At 45.7% G+C, this 19767-nt stretch overlaps 2 protein-coding genes across 4 annotated transcripts in view; one reads left to right on the top strand and one right to left on the bottom strand.

The window, feature by feature from the left end:
- LOC146207933 (queuine/queuosine transporter SLC35F2-like) overlaps nucleotides 1-19767 on the bottom strand; it is a 268664-nt gene that overhangs the window by 204362 nt on the left and 44535 nt on the right. The gene's annotated exons all lie outside the window — the stretch shown is intronic.
- Nucleotides 14482-19767, top strand: part of LOC146207932 (venom serine carboxypeptidase-like) — a 154366-nt gene continuing 149080 nt past the window's right edge. The window contains exon 1 of one of the 3 annotated variants that reach the window (XM_084591635.1): nucleotides 14482-14619. The gene's annotated coding sequence lies outside the window, so the exon portion shown is untranslated. The remainder of the gene's footprint in view (nucleotides 14620-19767) is intronic. The other 2 variants (XM_084591602.1, XM_084591616.1) reach the window with 2 other exon arrangements.

The raw sequence follows: 19767 nt of genomic DNA, 5'->3' as shown, positions 1-19767 counted from the left end.
GGGATCGCTACATCGATGCACTCCCCTTTAGCGAGAGGCGCCCTGATAGGTTTGTATATAAGCGGGCCCAACCCGAATCCGCTTTCCTATATAGTTGTTTCTATGTTCTATTGAAGAGGGCGCCACATCCGATCGATCGTGCGCGCTGTACCCGCAGCAAGCGATCGCGCACCCATCTCGCCATTCTAGCCCACTGTATATGTGTGCGTTTACCGCCCATAAATCCATGCTACATACGCAGAACAAACACTTGATCGATAGCGTTCAGAGATTAATTGCAGCCAACGATAAAGAAACCGGAGCAAATACGACCGAAGAGAGCCGATGCTGGACTGGCAGCTTTTCCATATTTTAAATGCGGCCACTACAGAAATGCCACAGTCACTGAACAGTACGTGAAAAGAGACAGATTCTGGTCAAGCAGCTACCACCAAGACTGTCTAATATTTCTAGTCATTTTATTGCCGAAATGGATGAATGGGACACTCTACAGAGGTTCACGGTTCCTTTCTTCTGACGATGATCACCATATACGCCGTCTACTACGTAGAGTAGATAATATTTCATGCACGACCGACGGGATCTTCCTTGTCGTGCATTATACTGCAGCTTGAATGCGGCGTCAATTTTTCTTCGTTAAAATACGGCAGCGGTTGAAGTGTGACACGCACCAGCTTGCATAGTTTTTTTTTTTTCATCTATTCTTTTTTTCTGAAACTTCTGCGCAACAACTGAACTTTCTCGGATAGCTGTCGCTGCTGCCAACTGCCTCGCTCAACCTGTGTCCGACGGTTTATTGCTTGCTTTATTTTCATTCCTTTTTCTGCAGAGACCAAATGCCTGTAGTGTGACCAAGTGCGGTGAATAAGCGAAAGGAGTTGACGAAATTAAAGTATTGTTAAACCAATCTGATCATCAGATATTCGAAAACAATTAGGCTCAATATATAGAGGTCTGACGTCCTGGGGCTGTTAGAACAGACAGACAGCCTTGGATCGAGGTACAGTTTTAAATAACCCCCTTGAGAAGCCGCAGCGGAAAAACTGCTGTGGTTATGGGCGCAGAGCTTCCAGGGCTGAAAATACCTCCCGGTTTCGACGGAGATCTGGAGTAATAATCGAGGAGGAAATAAGTGAGGATTGAGGTGTTTCTTTCACGCTGTGAGAAGGTTGAGCTGCAGTTAAGCCGCTGGTTATTAGAAAAAGAAAAAAAAATCTGGATGCCTCCTTCTCAGACCCTGATCTGCAGTATCGTGCATGGAGTTTCAACGAGGGACACGAACAAGGAAAGTGCTCTCGGTCGTTTTTGTTGAAGCAAAAAAAAAAAATGAGTTCACTGGAAAGGCGCCGAAGACTCCACATGAATAATATTGTCTTCCCAGCCGAGGTCAAGAGCCATTTATTTGTTTATGACAGCCTGTCTCCGCCAAACAAGGCTGGTTTTCCACACCTTGGTCTCAACGACTAATCAATGGCAGTGTTTGTGGACCATGAAAGCCACAGGCGGTTACGCTGTTCGCATATCTGAAGAGTCGCATCTGTCATTCAATAACTAATCACACTCGCGCTCATTTTTTTATCTTTAGCCTGTGGTGCCGCTATACGTCATTCATTCTAATAACGGCTGTTGAACAGTTTTGCCTTCTTTTGACGCCCGCACCATTTCAAATACGTTCTATGCCTTCTTCTGAAACAAGGGAAACAAACAAACCCTCTTCGGCTATTAAAATCCACGAACTAGACGAAGGAATATGCCGATGGAGCCCTGTTCTGCTCTGATTCTTGTTGAATCGTCCCTCATTTAGCTGAGCAGTCATTAAGGAGCAGCAGCATTTGTATCATCACACAACGCGTACAAGGTAGACAAGCTCTACAGCTGAGCAGCCATTGCGGAGCAGCAGCATTTGTAGCATCCCACTGCGCGTACAACAAAAGACTGACTACCGCTGAGCAGCCATTGAGGAGCAGCCGTATGTTTATCCTTTCACAACGCGTACAATATATAGTGGCTCTACAGCGGAGCAGCCATCGAGAAGCAGCCGTATTTGTGTAATCTCACAACGCGTTCAAGGTAGACTGGCTCTACCGATGAGCAGCCATCGAGGAGCAGCCGTATTTGTGTCATCTCACAACGCGTTCAAGGTAGACTGGCTCTACAGCTGAGCAGCCATCGAGGAGCAGCCGAATTTGTGTCATCTCACAACGCGTTCAAGGTAGACTGGCTCTACCGATGAGCAGCCATCGAGGAGCAGCCGTATTTGTGTCATCTTACAACGCGTTCAAGGTAGACTGGCTCTACAGCTGAGCAGCCATCGAGGAGCAGCCGTATTTGTGTCATCTCACAACGCGTTCAAGGTAGACTGGCTCTACCGATGAGCAGCCATCGAGGGGCAACCACTTTTGTATCATCTCACAACTCGTGCAAGATGGACTGTCTGTACAGCTCAGAAGCCATCGAGGCGCAGTCGCATTTGTATCATCTCACAACGCGCACAAGGTAGACTGGCTGTACAGCTCAGCAGCCATCGAGGACCAGCCGCATACGCGTACAATGTAGATTGGCTGTACAGCTCAGCAGCAATCAAGGACCAGCCGCATTTGTATCATCTCACAACGCGTGGAAGATAGATTGCCTGTTCAGCTGAGCAGCCATCAAGGAGCAGTCGCATTTGTATAATCTCACAACGCGTACAAGGTAGACTGGCTGTACAGCTCAGTAGCCATCGAGGACCAGCCGCATATGCGTACAATGTAGACTGGCTGTACAGCTCAACAGCAATCAAGGACCAGCCGCATTTGTATCATCTCACAACGCGTGGAAGATAGACTGCCTGTTCAGCTGAGCAGTCATCAAGGAGCAGTCGCATTTGTATAATCTCACAACTCGTGCAAGATAGACTGTCTGTACAGCTCAGCAGCCATCGAGGACCAGCCGCATACGCGTACAATGTAGACTGGCTGTACAGCTCAACAGCAATCAAAGACCAGCCGCATTTGTATCATCTCACAACGCGTGAAAGATAGACTGCCTGTTCAGCTGAGCAGCCATCAAGGAACAGTCGCATTTGTATAATCTCACAACGCGTACAAGGTAGACTGGCTGTGCAGCTCAGCAGCCATCGAGGACCAGCCGCATACGCGTACAAGGTAGACTGACTGTACAGCTCAGCAGCAATCAAGGACCAGCCGCATTTGTATCATCTCACAACGCGTGGAAGATAGACTGCCTGTTCAGCTGAGCAGCCATCAAGGAGCAGTCGCATTTGTATAATCTCACAACGCGTAGAAGGTAGACTGGCTGTACAGCTCAGCAGCCATCGAGGACCAGCCGCATACGCGTACAATGTAGACTGGCTGTACAGCTCAACAGCAATCAAGGACCAGCCGCATTTGTATCATCTCACAACGCGTGGAAGATAGACTGCCTTTTCAGCTGAGCAGCCATCAAGGAGCAGTCAGATTTGTATCATCTTACAACGCGTACAAGGTAGACTGGCTGTGCAGCTCAGCAGCCATCGAGGACCAGCCGCATGCGCGTACAAGGTAGACTAGCTGTACAGCTCAGCAGCCGTTGAGGAGCAGTCGCGTTTGCATTATCTCACAACGCGTACAAGGTAGACTGGCTCACAGCTGAGTAGCCATCGAGAAAAAGCCGCATTTGTATCATCTCGCAACGCGTACGAGCTAGACTGGCTGTACCACTGAGCAGCCGTCGAGGACCAGCCGCATTTGTATCATCTTACAACGCGTACAAGGTAGACTGGCTGTACAGCTGAGCAGCCATCGAGGACCAGCCGCATTTGTATCTTCTCACAACAAGTGCAAGTAGACTGGCTCTACCGCTGAGCAGCTATCCAGGAGCAGCCGTACTTGTAGTATCTCACAACGCATACAAGCGTAGAGTGACCCTACCGCTGAGCAGCCATCCAGGAGCCACCGTACTTGTAGTATCTCACAACGTGTACAAGGTAGACAACCTATACAGCTGAGCAGCCATTACGGAGCAGCAGCATTTGTAGCATCCCACTGCGCGTACAAGCAAAGACTGACTACCGCTGAGCAGCCATTGAGGAGCAGCCGTATTTTTATCCTTCCACAACGCGTACAATATATACTGGCTCTACAGCTGAGCAGCCATCGAGGAGCAGCCGCATTTGTGTCATCTCACAACGCGTTCAGGGTAGACTGGCTCTACCGATGAGCAGCCATCGAGGAGCAACCACTTTTGTATCATCTCACAACTCGTGCAAGATAGACTGTCTGTACAGCTCAGCAGCCATCGAGGCGCAGTCGCATTTGTATCATATCACAACGCGTACAAGGTAGACTGGCTGTACAGCTCAGCAGCAATCAAGGAGCCGTCGCATTTGTATAATCTCACAACGCGTACAAGGTAGACTGGCTGTGCAGCTCAGCAGCCATCGAGGACCAGCCGCATGCGCGTACAAGGTAGACTGGCTGTACAGCTCAGCAGCCATCGAGGATCAGCCGCATACGCGTACAAGGTAGACTAGCTGTACAGCTCGGCAGCCGTTGAGGAGCAGTCACATTTGCATTATCTCACAACGCGTACGAGCTAGACTGGCTCTATAGCTGAGCAGCCATTGAGGAGCAGTCGCATTTGTATTATCTTACAACGCGTACAAGGTAGACTGGCTGTACAGCTGAGCAGCCATCGATGATGACCAGCCGCATTTGTATCATCTCACAACAAGTGCAAGTAGACTGGCTCACAGCTGAGTAGCCATCGAGAAAAGGCCGAATTTGTATCATCTCGCAACGCGTACGAGCTAGACTGGCTGTACAGCTGAGCAGCCGTCGAGGACCAGCCGCATTTGTATCATCTCACAACAAGTGCAAGTAGACTGGCCCTACCGCTGAGCAGCCATCCAGGAGCAGCCGTACTTGTAGTATCTCACAACGCATACAAGCGTAGACTGACCCTACCGCTGAGCAGCCATTGAGCAAAAGCTGCACTAACAGCCATATTAACTACAGCATACTCTCGTGCTGGACTGATAACACTCATTTATTGTCACTACAAATATTCAAAATCCAGCAATAGGTTATAGCATTTAATGCACACACCATTAATGCAAGGCAGCTATTATTTCATAATCATGTTTTAAATCTCACTGACAAGAAGGCCATAAAGTTCTCCTGTTCAGGCTGTTCAACAATGAAACATCTGTAGCTCTCATTTCGAACAAAGTCCTCACCAATACGGGCAACATGAGATATGGTACCCAACAGCCTAATTTAAAAAGGAGCGCGTACTAATTACGTAAAAGTAATCAAGAGTTCGACGAAACATTGTCCGGTCAGGTGGTGACATAAAGAAAATTATAGGGTCACTGACCAAGTCAAAGTTTAATAAAAACGAAATGACGTGAACAAGGAAGCCGTAGGGCTACCGAAACGTCATTTCGTTTTTATTAAACTTTGACTTGGTCAGTGACCCTATAATTTTCTTTAATTACGTAAAAACAGAAGCATTCAATTCTCACTGTTTTTGTTTCAGAATACGCAACCACATCTCATAAGCACTACAATGCACATAAATTTACCTTAAGTCTAAAGCATTTCTGAATACCGAAGTCGAAAATGATGTAACTCCACTTGAACCTCTGATCTGTTTTCGTTGTGTGTCACAATGTGTTTTCTTCTTCAGTTCTGTCCATCTGTTTCTTTTATTGCATTTGTACCTTATCCAGTGATATGCTGAAACCTGCACACACATTGATTATACCAGAATCGGAAGGATTTATGCATATTGCATTGCACTTCTAAATTCTGTTGCATCGTTTGCTGACGTTTTCCCTCAAAGCTGCACATTTTAATTTTTTTTAAATGCTTTACGGCCCCACTTTAGCTTACGCCTGAATGCCTATTTAAGGACTACGATCATTCACTAAATAAAAAGGCTTCGTATGCTCTCCGCTCAGCTTTCGAGCCCCTAACGGAGCAGAACAGTACCTTTGGACCGAAAGAACAAAGCCTCAGAGACTGTCCAAGTATTGCTAACCGCCAACCTTCAATAGCTATACGCTGGCCAAGCCCCTCTTTTATTAACGACATGGAACGTACCAAACACTACTCGTAGCTTCGTAGCTATAAGCTAAGAAAAGGGCTCATCATGAATGAAAGCGCACGAAAGCTCACGTCCGCGCTGGTGCCTCTATTTGCGCCCAAGCAGCCCACGTGCTTTACAAAGGACGTTCTTCAGTTCATTTTATCCTTTGTCCTTCTTCGTGTGCTCCGAGACACGTCTGCAATTCCCTTTCCGAGAACCGCCCCGCATTGCGCAGAAATTTGAACATGCATTCAAATGCATTATGCGCGCTTCATGGGTGGATTGTTTCTTTTTATTTTTTCCAGCACATTTGGTTTAAACACATCACATGCACGTTTTATATATATATATATATATATATATATATATATATATATATATATATATATATATATATATATATATATATATATATATATATATATATATATATATATAACACTTTGCACGAACAAATATTTCTAACGAGATGACTTCACAACCCGTAAGGCTTATAACGCCTTACTTCTAATAAAAAAGGCTCTTATGAGGCAACAGCCGTGAGCACACTTAAAGGAAAAACCAATCATCTAAGACACATTCGCTACCTCATCTCGAAGCGTTCGCTCGCGAAGCGTTGCTAAGAAACCAAAACACAGCTTGTTTTCATTCGCGCTCTGAGCAGTGAACGAAAACTTGACGTCGTAAATTAAATAAGCGAGGTAGTCGTATAAATAGAGGGAAACAATAAATTCGAAGCGAAGCAAGGAAAATTTCTCATTACGGCCCGCAGTAATGGAGGTCTACCTAACTATGGTGGCTCCACGGGCTGGTGAGCATAACACGTGCTCCGTGCATGCGCCCGACCCACTCGTACTCCAAGCCTTCCTCGCACACCGGTTGAAGCTATGTTAATCTACATTATGCTGGCCAGGCATAATGTAGATTACCACCCGCTCTGGACCGCCCGCCAGAAATAGAATAAAGAAATCATAACGCCGTGGGTATTTAATGAAACGAACAGTCGGTTATTCAGCTCGCACCAAGTTGTCTTTTCACTTGTGTTTAATTTATTGCCTTTATTTGCCTCGTCCTAGCCTTGCTACGTACATGAAAAAGTGTGCAGCCAGCGTTCGTGATCATGAGCGCTTTGTTCGCACCAGGTCCGTTAAGCTCCTCCGTCGCTTGCGCTGTTTTAAACTTTTTAAGTACAAATTTCAATATCTTTTCAGCGAGCCCTTGGACTTTCATCTTCATTACGTTAACGACATCTGAGGCAAGGAAATTCTTTCAAGTAAAAAAAGACGCGTCACGAGAAAGGGCTTCCTCGTAGCTCTTACAAGCCGAGGACATATGCGGCAAAGCAGCTCGACAGATTCGCGTGCCGCCAAAGCGCGATCGCCAAGTTCCCAAATCGCGTTATTTTATACTACTTTAGTATTTTTCTGCTGCATTTTCATGTAAGCCCGTTTGCCGATCGCTATGGGCCGTTTCGTCCTCCCTTTGATCCAACGCCTTCTGCGCAATATTTTCTTGAATAATTCTTTCAAATTCACGTCTTTTTAACAGTTTGTTTCAATTCTTTTCTTTAGTAACACTTCAAAAAAAGCCGCCTTCGCGTGCTGTCTTTTTCTGTTCTTACCCTGCAATATGTCAGATCCAGTCCCTGCTGGCACCGCGGACTTATTTGTGCTTCGTTCAAACGTGCACACTTTCGATTGGGTGAGTGTTGGGCGTAAACGGCTTATTCTTCCGCAGAGACCGCATCTCTCATTCCAGGCACGTACAGCCGAAGGTGACCAGAATGGTTTCGGAGGAGAACGCAACGCAGGCGGTTCGCAGTGAGCGAGGTGGAGACATTTCCAACACATCACGTCTACACAACTCTGCTGCCTAGAAGAATAATGAAGCGTCTCACATGCGCGGCGACCTGCGCAGCCCGTAATTTTAACGTCGGTGCGAGAGTGGCGAAGCAAGGCTTTAAAATTTAGTTCTCGTTTCATTTTTTCATTAATATTTCCTCGGCCCGTCACTATATTTTTTTAATTATGTATTCAAAAATGGCGTATCACCTTAGCGGAATGTGCGTGGCGTCAGGCAGCGGACTGCTGCCCAAGCACGTTTCTATAGTTAGGCTTACTTTAACGCTTGTTTTGAGCTCACTGGTTTATCGGACCCGAATTGAAGCTCGAATCATGGCAAAATAGTGTTAGAAGCAAATAGCGTGCGGAAACGGCAATACACTGCCCAGGAGGCACAAAACGTCGGCCCAAGATAGGTACTGCGGTTACAGTAACTGGTGCTATGTTGGGCCGGGCATTGACAGCACAGTACCATATTTGTCTAATGGTGTATGCTGCCTGAGTCACTTCATCTGCTACGCAGAACTTGCTCGTTAGGAATTGAAACGAAGGAAATATTAAACTCACCCAACTTCTACATATAGCAAAAAAAAAAATGGTTACGAAAATTCAGTGCGATCCATAAGGGGATGGGTGCGTTAGAATTAAAGTATGCCTGCCGTTTGCACCTCTTGTACACATCTTTAGATGCTAGACGGCCCATTTGGGTCTTTTAATTTGCTTTCCCCGTGGGCGTGTGGTACAAGGTGGCTTCTAGAAAATTCTGGTCGCGTTTCAGGATGGAGGTGAGGAGAGGCGGCACAAGGGCCGACGATGAGCGTCCTAATGCCAACACACAAAAAAGAAAACAGTATTCATTCAAAGTGGCAAGATTCTAATCGTAAATTGCACACTTTAACACCTCGCGGTTAAACTCCCTTCCCCCTTTTCCCCTGCGGTACTGCTGACAGTCGCATATTTGTAAAACTAAGTGAAATTTTTCGCACGTACTTTCTGCGTTCGCCTCAAAACAGATTTACAGTAGAAAGCACGCTTTCGCCACTTTACCGTGGATACCACGACCTCCTTGATGAATCACGTCATACTTGCCTCACGTGACTGAAATGAACAGCATGTAAGTTTTTTTTTCTTTTTTTTTTACTTAGGTCTCATATGATGAATGTCCCTAGACAACCTCTACCCACACAACGTAGTTTCCTCCTGTCATTGGTTGAAAATGATAATTCGTGATCCAGATACACAAATGTTAAGGGGGCCAAACGAAGATGTCAACCACGAACCTAAAGCGTATTGGAATAGAGGTAATTTCGCAGCAGGGGCAATCTTTCGACATGCAGCAGCACACTACCTAGTGAACAGTCTGTCATAGCCTGTCCTTGATGGATGCCCGCTTCGAATAGTGCTGTTGTTATGGTATTGAAAGTGAATTTTATCAAAACATTCCTGGGGATCCCCCTTTCTTTTTTTGTTGCAAAGAAAAAGAATGAAAGGAATAAAGAGGGGCAATTCTTTTTTTTTTCTTTTTTTTTAATCCTGCTGAGTAAATGCAACACAGGAAATGTTCGACGGTGAAGAGGACGCGTCGCTCTGTCGTTGACTGTGTACGATATATTACTCAATTCATTCGAGCCACTAGGTGAATCCTTGGAACTTCTTGGAGAAATCGCGAAGCCCTCTTGGCAGCACCTTGAAAAACATTCCATGTGCCAAGCTCAATACAACAGAACAATGGTTGTTATATGTGCAATACAATGTCGTCTCAAGATCGCTCGTCTTTCCTTATATCACAAATTTTATCATACCTTTGATCCTGAAACTATTCCTGTGGCACGTGCTCATCGCATTTCTCGTCACTCTCACCCTAACGCCATCTATCCAATGAAAGCCCGCACCGATACATATTATCAGTCTTTTTCTTGACAACAGCTCGAGACTGGAATGGCCTTCCATCCGAAGTGGCAATCAGCACCAACTTCAACCAATACAAAACCGCCATCGAAGATATTCTGTATTCATATTAAATTTTATAGCCCACCCCTCATGTAATGTCCCTGGACCTTTGAGGAATGAACAAATAAATAAATAAATAAATTCGTACACCCTCCGAAGAAAACAAAGAGGAAAAAAAAACGCATTGCGTCGAAAGAAGGCATGAAGAACCAATATTATATAGACGAGATTGGAGGAGAGGGCTGTGTCGGCAGCGTGCCAGGACTGTACATGACTACAGGTGAACTACACAGGTCAAGGGAACGTTGGATAGATTAAAACTGACGCCGCGCTCTCTGGAGGGGAATTATGACAATAGCTGTAATTTCTTCCATGGAATGAGGGTAAGAAGTTTTTCTTGTTTCTTTTTTTTTCTGTCGCCTTTCTGCACAGACATGACGTACAACGCCCACAGGGCGCAGCGGAATAAAACATCCTCGCGATCTGCGGCTTTAATTAACGAAGGCGTCTCCGACTGGCCAGTACAAAGGCCGCGGCCGATCCGAAAATGACCATGCCACCGCTGAGACGCCTTTGTCTCACGCCTAGGGGACACTTCGGAGAAAGCGCCAGGGAAAGCGGAGCAGCGCTTACTTCAATTAATCCGCAGGCGTACGCCGTCGCTCCTTGTCGGAATTAAAACACGACTGCGCGCGCGTCGCCCTCTAAAGCGACTCATTCCCCCATTTTCCTAGCCCCCCGTGCACCTTCTACGGCAAAGGCGAAGCACGACACCCGGATCCGGCGCCGCGCTCTGCGTCCTAGCGATCCGCGACCCGCGCACGACTCTCCGGCGAGCGGGATATATATGTGCTGCGCGGCATATATCAGCCCCTAATGTGAGCCTCGGCTGCCAAGCCGGCTATAGGGATTTCTCGCATTTGCGAGAGCCGTAAATCTCATCCCCTCGCGCGGGAAGAAAGGCGAGCGGGGTTGGGAGTTTAGAAACCTGCTTTTATCGGTGCTCGCCGCGTCCTGCTGAACATTAAACTCGGGCAGCGACACTCCGCGGTGGTAGCGGAGAGCCTCGCTCGCACATCTCTGTATTATAAGCTGCGTCATGCGCCCAGCCTACTTGGCGAAAATTTCCAATGTAGCCTAATATGTTAGTCTAGTGACTTGTTACATCAGATCATCACCAGCGGAAAGACAGGGCGATCAGCGTGACAGCTGAGTAACGGTATAACGCGGAGCCGTGACACGTGTAATCAGAGAGGGCGACAAATCACGACTGGTTCAGCGTGTACCTGTGCCGCCAACGCGTGCCTATTATGCCGTGAGTGGACTTTTGGCCGGCTTGGCATGCCGACCGAACCGCCTGTCGGACATACACTCTTAATTTTGGTTCCACATAAACGTCGCCGGTTCCACATAAGTTCCACATAAATCACTTTTTCCAGGTAATTTATCTGGAACCAGACGCTATCAGGTTGCTCTATGTGGAACGCAACACTTATGTCGCGTCTCTGGCCCTCTCTTTAACTGGAAGGAGCGCATTTTAACTGGAACGTACTCTATGTAAATAGAATAGTCGTTTTTTCAACTTCAGCGCGTTCCACTTACCTGCAACGTGTTCGAAAGAAACACTGTGGCGTTCCAGTAAACCCAGCAATGTCGAAAAAGAAAGTTGATTTTACTGGAAAATTTCCACTTGTGCTTTTCCCTCGGAGAAGTTGGCACCATTTGGAATATGGACCATGCCCACTGGTGCAACAAAAGGAGCAAACACAATTGGGAATTTTTTATTTGAAACCAGGTGTTTTTTGCCTGGGTGGCTGCAGTAGAGCACAAAATGTGTTTACCGTTACACAGCGCACTGCATACATTTGATTCCAAGTTTGAGATCTTTTATTATTGGCTTGACATTAAGAGCATAGACATTTGCGTAATATTTGGCACTGACGAGGGCTATAACAAAGAAGCTGACAATATCAGGCTTGGTTTGGGTTCTTTCTTTTTATATATGATTATTGGTACAATTATAATTCCGTACACTGATGTCGTATGTGTCTTGTATATTCTGGTGGTGCAGATATTATTTACATAAGTTTTCTTTTTATTTTTTTTTTCGGCTGTTCGTAACCGGAAAGGAAACTCTGCTTTTGGAGAAGCCGCTTCGAGTGCTGAATTTACAAAAAAAAAGTTTTCGTCTTCCAATATTACTGCCAGACGACCTGCAATGCTGTGATGATTCAATGTCGAAGCCAAGTAAATATACATAATCCAAAGAGAATTGAGGGACAAAATATTCGTGAACATAATTTCATGCACTAGAGAAATTGGTGTTTGGCGGTTGGCCACCCACAATTTAAGGTCACCATTGAATTGGCAATATAAAATGTAGGTTGACCCCTATTTTTGGTTAAATTCGGACGATGTGAAATTTCGAATGTCCATGCGGCCGAATTTTTAGGATGTGGGCAAACTCTCTGATGACACGTTCTGCGAAAAGATTCTACATATAAGGTCTGTTATACTAACGAAATAAAATAATGAAGGCCCGCTGCATTACATGGGAGCTGCTCATTTCACTGCCTGGGGTCAGTATATATGCGCCCGGACAATGTTAAGTCGTGGCATCTGCGGTCAGCTGCGAGCGCGCTGCCGGACCAAACCGCGGAGGCAAGGGCACAGCACACCGGCGCCCTTTACGTTTCGCCTCTATATGCGAACGCGGCTGGCACGATTGGGTTCTAACATTAATTGGTACTCCGGTTGAGGCACTCTGAGAGTTGTGTACGACGCCCTCAATATCACATTCGTCGCAGCGGCGATCTTTCTCAACATCGCGCGCGCGCCCCAGTCGAAAAAAACTACAGAACTGTGTCAAAAATACGACAAAATACCCTGTAGTTCTGTCGTAACCATCCGATTTTTCTGTAGTTCTGTAGGTTTTCTGTAGTATATTGCTGTTGTCTGTAGTTCTGTCGCACTTTTCTGTTGTAACTACAGAAATTTCTGATGTTACTACAGAATGTGCTGTTGTCACAACAGATTTCCCGTCAAAAACCGCACAGAAATCCTGTCGTAACATAAAAAAATGTTCTGTAGTTTTTTCCCGCAAGCCGCCGCGTGCGTGGGTGGAAATGAAACCCTCCATTTTACAGGTCAAGTTGCTTTATTGCTAACACTCATAAGCAAAATCAAATAAAATTATTTGGCGCAAATCGCCGGCGACAACATGGAATTTCTCTATTCCCCAAGTTTCTGCTCAGCAAGCTGCGCGAAAGAACGCTTGGAAAGAAATTTTTGCAACCGTGTGATTCACGCTACAAGCACATGCGTGCCAGTCACCTTACCTACCGTACGTGAGTGAGCCCCGGCTTCGAAAAAACTCGTCACGACGCTTGCCCCATGAAGTTCAATCTCTCTAAGCACACTAAACATTCTGTATACCTGCCACTATCAGGTAGACATGACCGTGCGCTTTGTTCCGTGACGCCGAGCCCGAGCTTCGCCGAAGATTGCAAGATAGCGAACGAAACTCGACAGTTCACACGCTGTATACGCATCAGCAGGAGGGCGACCCGCCCGTGGCAACGAAAGCGGCGCGAAGCGCTTCATTGCGATAAGCCATGGGCACGTTCCCGATAGCCACGAATCATGGCGTCTTATCAACCACGCGACTTCGTTTTGTTGCGCTCCTTAGTGCTCTTCCTTTCTTGTCGCACCTAAATCAGACGGAAGCACACTGATTTCGAAGCTCCGTTAAAATGGACTATTGCGACTTCGACACCTAGTTCCTAAGGTCCAGAAAGCAGCGGATAATTGATGTCAGAGGTGAATGAAGAACACGCAATGTTTGTGCCTCCACGACACCCTGCAGCCGGCCTAGTGCCTAGGTAAGTGCTGACTGCTTGAAAACGTAGCGCTTTGTTTGAAATCGCGATGGCTCGTCACAAACAGATAGTATCGTTTCCCTAACTCGCGCAAACCAAGACTTCTCGCACACATTCATGATATGCTGTGGGATGCAAACCGGCCTTTGATTTTTGCTCGTTGTTACAAACTTTTCTCAAAAGCAGCCTTACAGAAAGCGCAGTCTGTGCTGTAAGCAATGAACTAAAGGCTACCGGATGCAAGTACGCAGCTGCTATCCTGGTCGCGGCAGCCGCTTTTCGATGGCGGCAAAAATCGTGTCTCCCATGTGCTGCGCGATGTCAGTTAAAGAGCCCCTCATGGTACAAATTTACTGAGATGCCCACAAAGGCATCCCTCATAGCCTGTGTCGCGCTGCTGTGTTAATCCATATGACAAAAAGAACACCGATTTGCGAAGGCATATTATCTATGCTGTTGGGCTAATTTTACTCTGATTAATTTACTATTGGGTCTTTAGGATTAAACTTCTATCCCGTTGGGATTTTTGAATTGGCCATTTATATACTACTCAAGTACAAAGCGTCATCTCCTTGGTAACTCCTGATGTTAGTCGATAAGTGATATTACTTGCGTGCATGTGGTTGTCGTTATGTGCATTTTCACAGCTGTTTTATATCTCGTTACAGCCCGTCATTCTAACATCATTCTTCAAAGAATGTATTGGCCAAGTTTGGCAGGAGATATACGTGGGCAACGAAGAGGTCGCTGTACTGAATGACACACATGCATGTGGCTTCAAACGCACCGTGGAACTGTTGACCAAAGCAACATTGCCCTTGGAAAGGTGTGTTTTATGAGGACACTCGCCTGTGGCACATGGAACTTTACCAGGCGAGGTAAGTAATTTTTGAGCGACCGCTTATACAACTTGTTCGGCCGAAAAGCCATCGGCGTTGTAGTTGTCGGCAACGCTTGTCGGAAATAACCGAGGGCTGCGTTGAAAAAAAAAAAAAAAAAAAAAAAACATGTATCGTAGTAATTTACCGTTGTATTGAGTAATGGTTGATTGTTGTGTAATATGCAATGGCGATTTATTGAAATCATTATAATAGAATAATTAAGAACATTAAAAAGTTATCAAATGGAAAGGGTTGTTCAATTGTGTCGAAATGACCACAATTAAAAGGCGATGATTGATGATGGTAATATTGAATATTTGTACTGTCTAACTGAATAATAAAATAATTGAAAAAGAGGTATTCAAAGCTGCCAAGTTGTCAAAATATTCATAATGAGAAGCCAATACTTAATGATGCTAAACGAAAAAATTTAGTGTGCTTAAATGATAGATTAATTGTTATAGCGGAAGAAATGAAACCTTCAAAAAAGAGGGATCAAAGTTGTTCTAATGCTTACAATGAAAAGGCAATGCTTCATTATGCTAATGAAGAAAATTTAGTGTGTAATCGATGAAATGAAATAACCATTTTAATTATTCAAGTTCGAAACATTGCTCATAATGTCAAATTACACAGAATGGAAAGCTAATGGAATTCCCGATGCTAAGTATCGATGTACAAAAATAAATAATAAATAGCAAGAAACAAAATTTATGAAGTACAAAAAAGAAAGGTACAAAATTATCAAATTTTGTTTGCTAAATGGAAACTTGTTCTAAACATGGCCAATAGGTGATAGCAGGTAGGTGTATGTTCTGCTGAGAGTAATGAATAAATATTTCTTGAAGAGAACCAAGGATTCAAAAGCTGGTACATTGCTGTCCATGATTATTGTTCAATTTCAACCTACATTCGAGCGAAAACTTCGTTTTGAGACTACGCCAGGTTTCGGCCTGTCGCGTAAACCCGGCCGGTAGCCACGTTTGACCTTTTGAGCGACGGCAGATGGGGCCTCTCTTCAAGCCGTCGGGTAAACCCGGTTGGTAGCCATGCCGCGCAGAAGAAGAAGAACAAGAACAAGAAAATAAAGAAGTAGAAAAGGAAGAAAAGGAAGAAAAGAAGAAGAAGAAAAAGAAGCTACGTCGGCTTTGCTTACGCAACCCACCGGGATTATCTAAAGCTAAACCTCAACTATCTTTTTCGATCTTGAAGGAAGCGTGGCTTCAAGACATTTTACAAAGGCTGAAATTATACGTTCTATCTTCGATATAATCAGCCAATGCGTTGGTGTGGCCTTCCGGTATTACCGCGGCAAGTTATGTCATTTTTGATCAATGAGCTTTAGTAGCTTGAAGCAAACAATTTTTAGACTAGTAAAGCGTGTTGTGCAATAATGCGTTAAACCGTTGAACCCTTAGGGCTCAAACTTCACGCAGGAATGGCAGTTGGTCATCACAATTTTCTTACATCCAATTTGTTTGGCTATACTTGCCTGATTCGATCAAACGAAGTCGGATATTCACATGGTCTACGAAAACGGCGAAACAAAACAAGACGCATGTCCCTCCTGTGGGACCAGTGGCACAATCTCGTTGCGTTCCAAGCTCAATAGGATTTATTAGGATACACAAAAACTATTCAAGTTTAGTACTGTTGTGGCCATACAAAGCCATGGTGAATGAAGAAGTTGATAAAGCTCTTCAAAGCTTCCACAAAACAACTCCACCCGCCTACCTTTTTTCGCCGAATTTCTATGGCCGTGTTGCTATAAACAAAACGAGATAGCGCCACCAGCGTCATTGCGGAGACAGTGGCTTGTTTTGCTTCGATGTCACCGCCGACAATGCGAATACCTCACTGTGATCGAATCAGGGAAGCGCCGTGAGCAAATTCTTTATAATGAAATGCTGTCGACGAAATGCTAATGGTGTGCAAAATTCAAGCTCTAAGGATTAAAAGAGTGCAATACGCTGTAGATCCAACCTAGGAAACTCCGCTAAAACTTTTTTCTATCTATGCGAAAAAGTGGGAGCGTCTTTGTATACGTTTTTTGTTGTTGTTGTTTTTTTTTTGGAAGGTTGGATTGCAATGAAATCCTAAATTTCTGTCTTATTTACACCCGCACGCAAGGTTGGCAGTGGTACGCTACTTTCGTGCATCTGAAACGTTCAAGGCTCTCGGCTAATCAGGGAAGTCGGATTCGAACGAAGGTACTTGCCCTGTCAAACCCACGGTCTCCTCTCAGGTCATTTACAAACAGGCCGCATTACCGTAACGATTACAGAGGGGTCGCTGGGGGCCCCATGCTAGTCTGTCCACTCTGTAAAATCTACAAGCTCTGCTTTCCGGAAGGAGAGCGGATGGCCCCGAAAATTTGCGTTGCCCCGGCAAATCCTGTGCGCGAGACAGCTTTACACAAATGCTCCGAGTAGGCGGGGCAAAGCTGGGGCCGAGTTTTCGCATAGTCGAATCCCGGAAGGTAAAGTTGCGCTTGTTCCCTCCTATTGTGACGGTACCTGCGCGATGAAATAATCTGGCAACTGAAAGTGATCAACCAAACGCGACGGGCGAGGAACTCACTTTCACTAGCCATCCCCGGACCCCGAGATACATTTTTAATTACTATCTCATTGAAATTCTTTTCGACTCCATGCAGAATCTGTTAACACACACAAAAAAAAAAAAGACAGATGCGAACTCGGGACACTAATCTTGCATTGCAGCTTCTGATTCCCTCTTTTTTCCCTCGATCCCATTTATCTGTCCACCTATCTATGTCCTAGTTAGCGTGGTGGTAGTTAGCAGCGTGGTACATACATACATAATAATCGCGTGTAGAGCTGTGGAACATTCACAATTAAAGCTCGTATACCGCACAAGCACATCCCGTCTGACCCATATGATTCTTAACCGTTGAGGTCGGTTAGGGCGAGGACATGGTAAATTATGAAACGAGAAGCTAAACATGGTAAATCATGCTACTGCGCCACTGTCACAAGGAAAAACATTTTCTCTGGCAAGGTATTCAAGCGTTCATTTATGGCTTCTTGTGATTCAACCGACTTTCCTACTCTGCACTCGTGGCGAACTATTAGCTCTCGAAGCGCCGGTGCTACCTCAGCGAATACGCGTGTTGTAAGCTTTGCCAGCGCTGGTCACTCAGCATTGAGCGTAGCGTCGTGGCATTTCCTCCATCTTCCCCTACAGCTTCTTTCACCTCCTTCCTCTCATGACCCCCTTCGTATCAACAGCAGCGCCACCTTTTCTTTGCCTTTTATTCCCTTCTCCTCCATAGCCACACTCCCCGTTGCCTCACGGCGCGGTTGAGGTCTCCAAGAAAATTGAGACAATTACCGCGTCTTCACTTTTCCAGAAACAAACAGCAAAACTTTTTCATTTTTTTTTTCGGTCGAAGAAAAATGCAAGACGCCCGTGCGCATGCAGTTCGCACTACTTGTGACGCTTTCTGTCTCGTTCTCTCACTCGCTTCGTCCTATCCCTCACTGCGCGGCTGGGGCGTCCTACCCTGAATTAGATAAATTAGACAGTTACTGTACGTTTCCATTCCTCGCCATAAATTATTAACTACCCCTTTCTAACTACATGTCTTTCCGAGGCTCCAGCTCTATAGCTTCTTCGCTGCTTCTTCACCGCCCCCGACGGAGCGCGTGTCAACGCTGTCATTCCTGGACTTGGTCTCAAAGCGGTGGGCTCATATGTACTGACGGGAAGTACGCGGAGAAAAAAAAAAAAAATGCGGCGCTGTTGGAAAGATGCGATGAAGAGAACTGACGGCCATATAGCGAGAGGTCGCGGTGGAAAGCTGCAGACGGGATACGTCACCGACGCGTTCAAGCATAGCGCGCCAAATCGACTGCGAAACGAGGAGAGTCGGCGCCTCGGTTCCCCCTCTTCACGTTATCTGCGTTTGTGTCCGTGCCTCCTCGGAGCTTTTACGAAGACGCACTGGCGAGCCACGGCCCACACTCTTACATTCAGCGCTTCCATCTCTCTACGTCTTCAGGAAAGACTGAAACAATCATTATTTTTATACCTCTATTTAGCTTCTTCACATCGACAGGGATATATACGTCTAGCGTTATAATTACATCACGCCACTGGAGCAAGGTAAACGAAAATAGAACCACGATACGACGCGACCAAAGACCGTTGATAAGCTTCGGGTAAAACGAATTACAGCCCGCGAATTGCGAAAGAAAAACAAAATTGCCGGCGGTGCGCTTGCCACTCGACCGTTACGGCAGCTGTTCGGGCGAAGTGAAATAGCGCTGGACGTTGAGAGCGCAGTCCACGTAATCTGAGGCTCCTCGTTTCGCTTGCGAAGCAAGCTACTGAACCTCGTTCTACTCGTAATTCAGTAGCAAAGTGTGACTTCGATTGGAGAGGGGAGAGGAGGATGAGTGAGGGCGTCACGCACGCGCAGATCTCTCTGCTCATCGAGCAGAACGGCCGCAGGCCGTCCCCGCTAAAAGCCTTCGCTAATGGGTTGACGCTCGGAGCTGCTGCAATTAGGGAGGCTTACTGCGACTTCCAGCTTCCCTATTCACTTTAGTTCCAAATGTGTTCCTCAAAGTAGATAGCGGGAACCTCACCGATTTCGACGAAGAGCGCGGCTACGTGCCCTGTGCGGCTTTTACGCGACGCCGCCGTTAACGAAGTAGGACTAGGGGCGACGAGCAAGCCTAGGTGAGGGACGAGCCAGTCGTGCCTAAAACTGGAAAGGGATCGAGAATCTACTAAGGTCAAGGATATACTCCTCCCCATTCTTTCCACCACGATGACGTTGATTTTGAAGCTGTAAGTTACAATAATAATAATAATAATAATAATAATAATAATAATAATAATAATAATAATAATAATAATAATAATAATAATAATAATAATAATAGTTGGTTCACAGGAAAGGAAAGGCGCCGTATCTCTCACACTTGTTCTGTGGACACCTAAACCACGCCGTTAATTTTTTTTAACGTTTTCAGAAGCTCTTTTCAAGCGCTAACGAATGACTACTTTGCCTCCGAACACATGAACTTACGGCTTATGATTAATGGTGATTTAACTTCCCAAACCAGCGCAGGCCGATCAGAGACACCGTAGTGAACGCTTTCTCATAATTTCGAC

The sequence above is a fragment of the Amblyomma maculatum genome, chromosome 1 (genome assembly GCF_055883805.1).
Source record: "Amblyomma maculatum isolate TAMU_Amacu chromosome 1, ASM5588380v1, whole genome shotgun sequence".
NCBI classification, from domain to species: domain Eukaryota; kingdom Metazoa; phylum Arthropoda; class Arachnida; order Ixodida; family Ixodidae; genus Amblyomma; species Amblyomma maculatum.
Note: the sequence above shows the minus strand (reverse complement) of the source record. Positions and strands in the feature narration are given on the sequence as shown.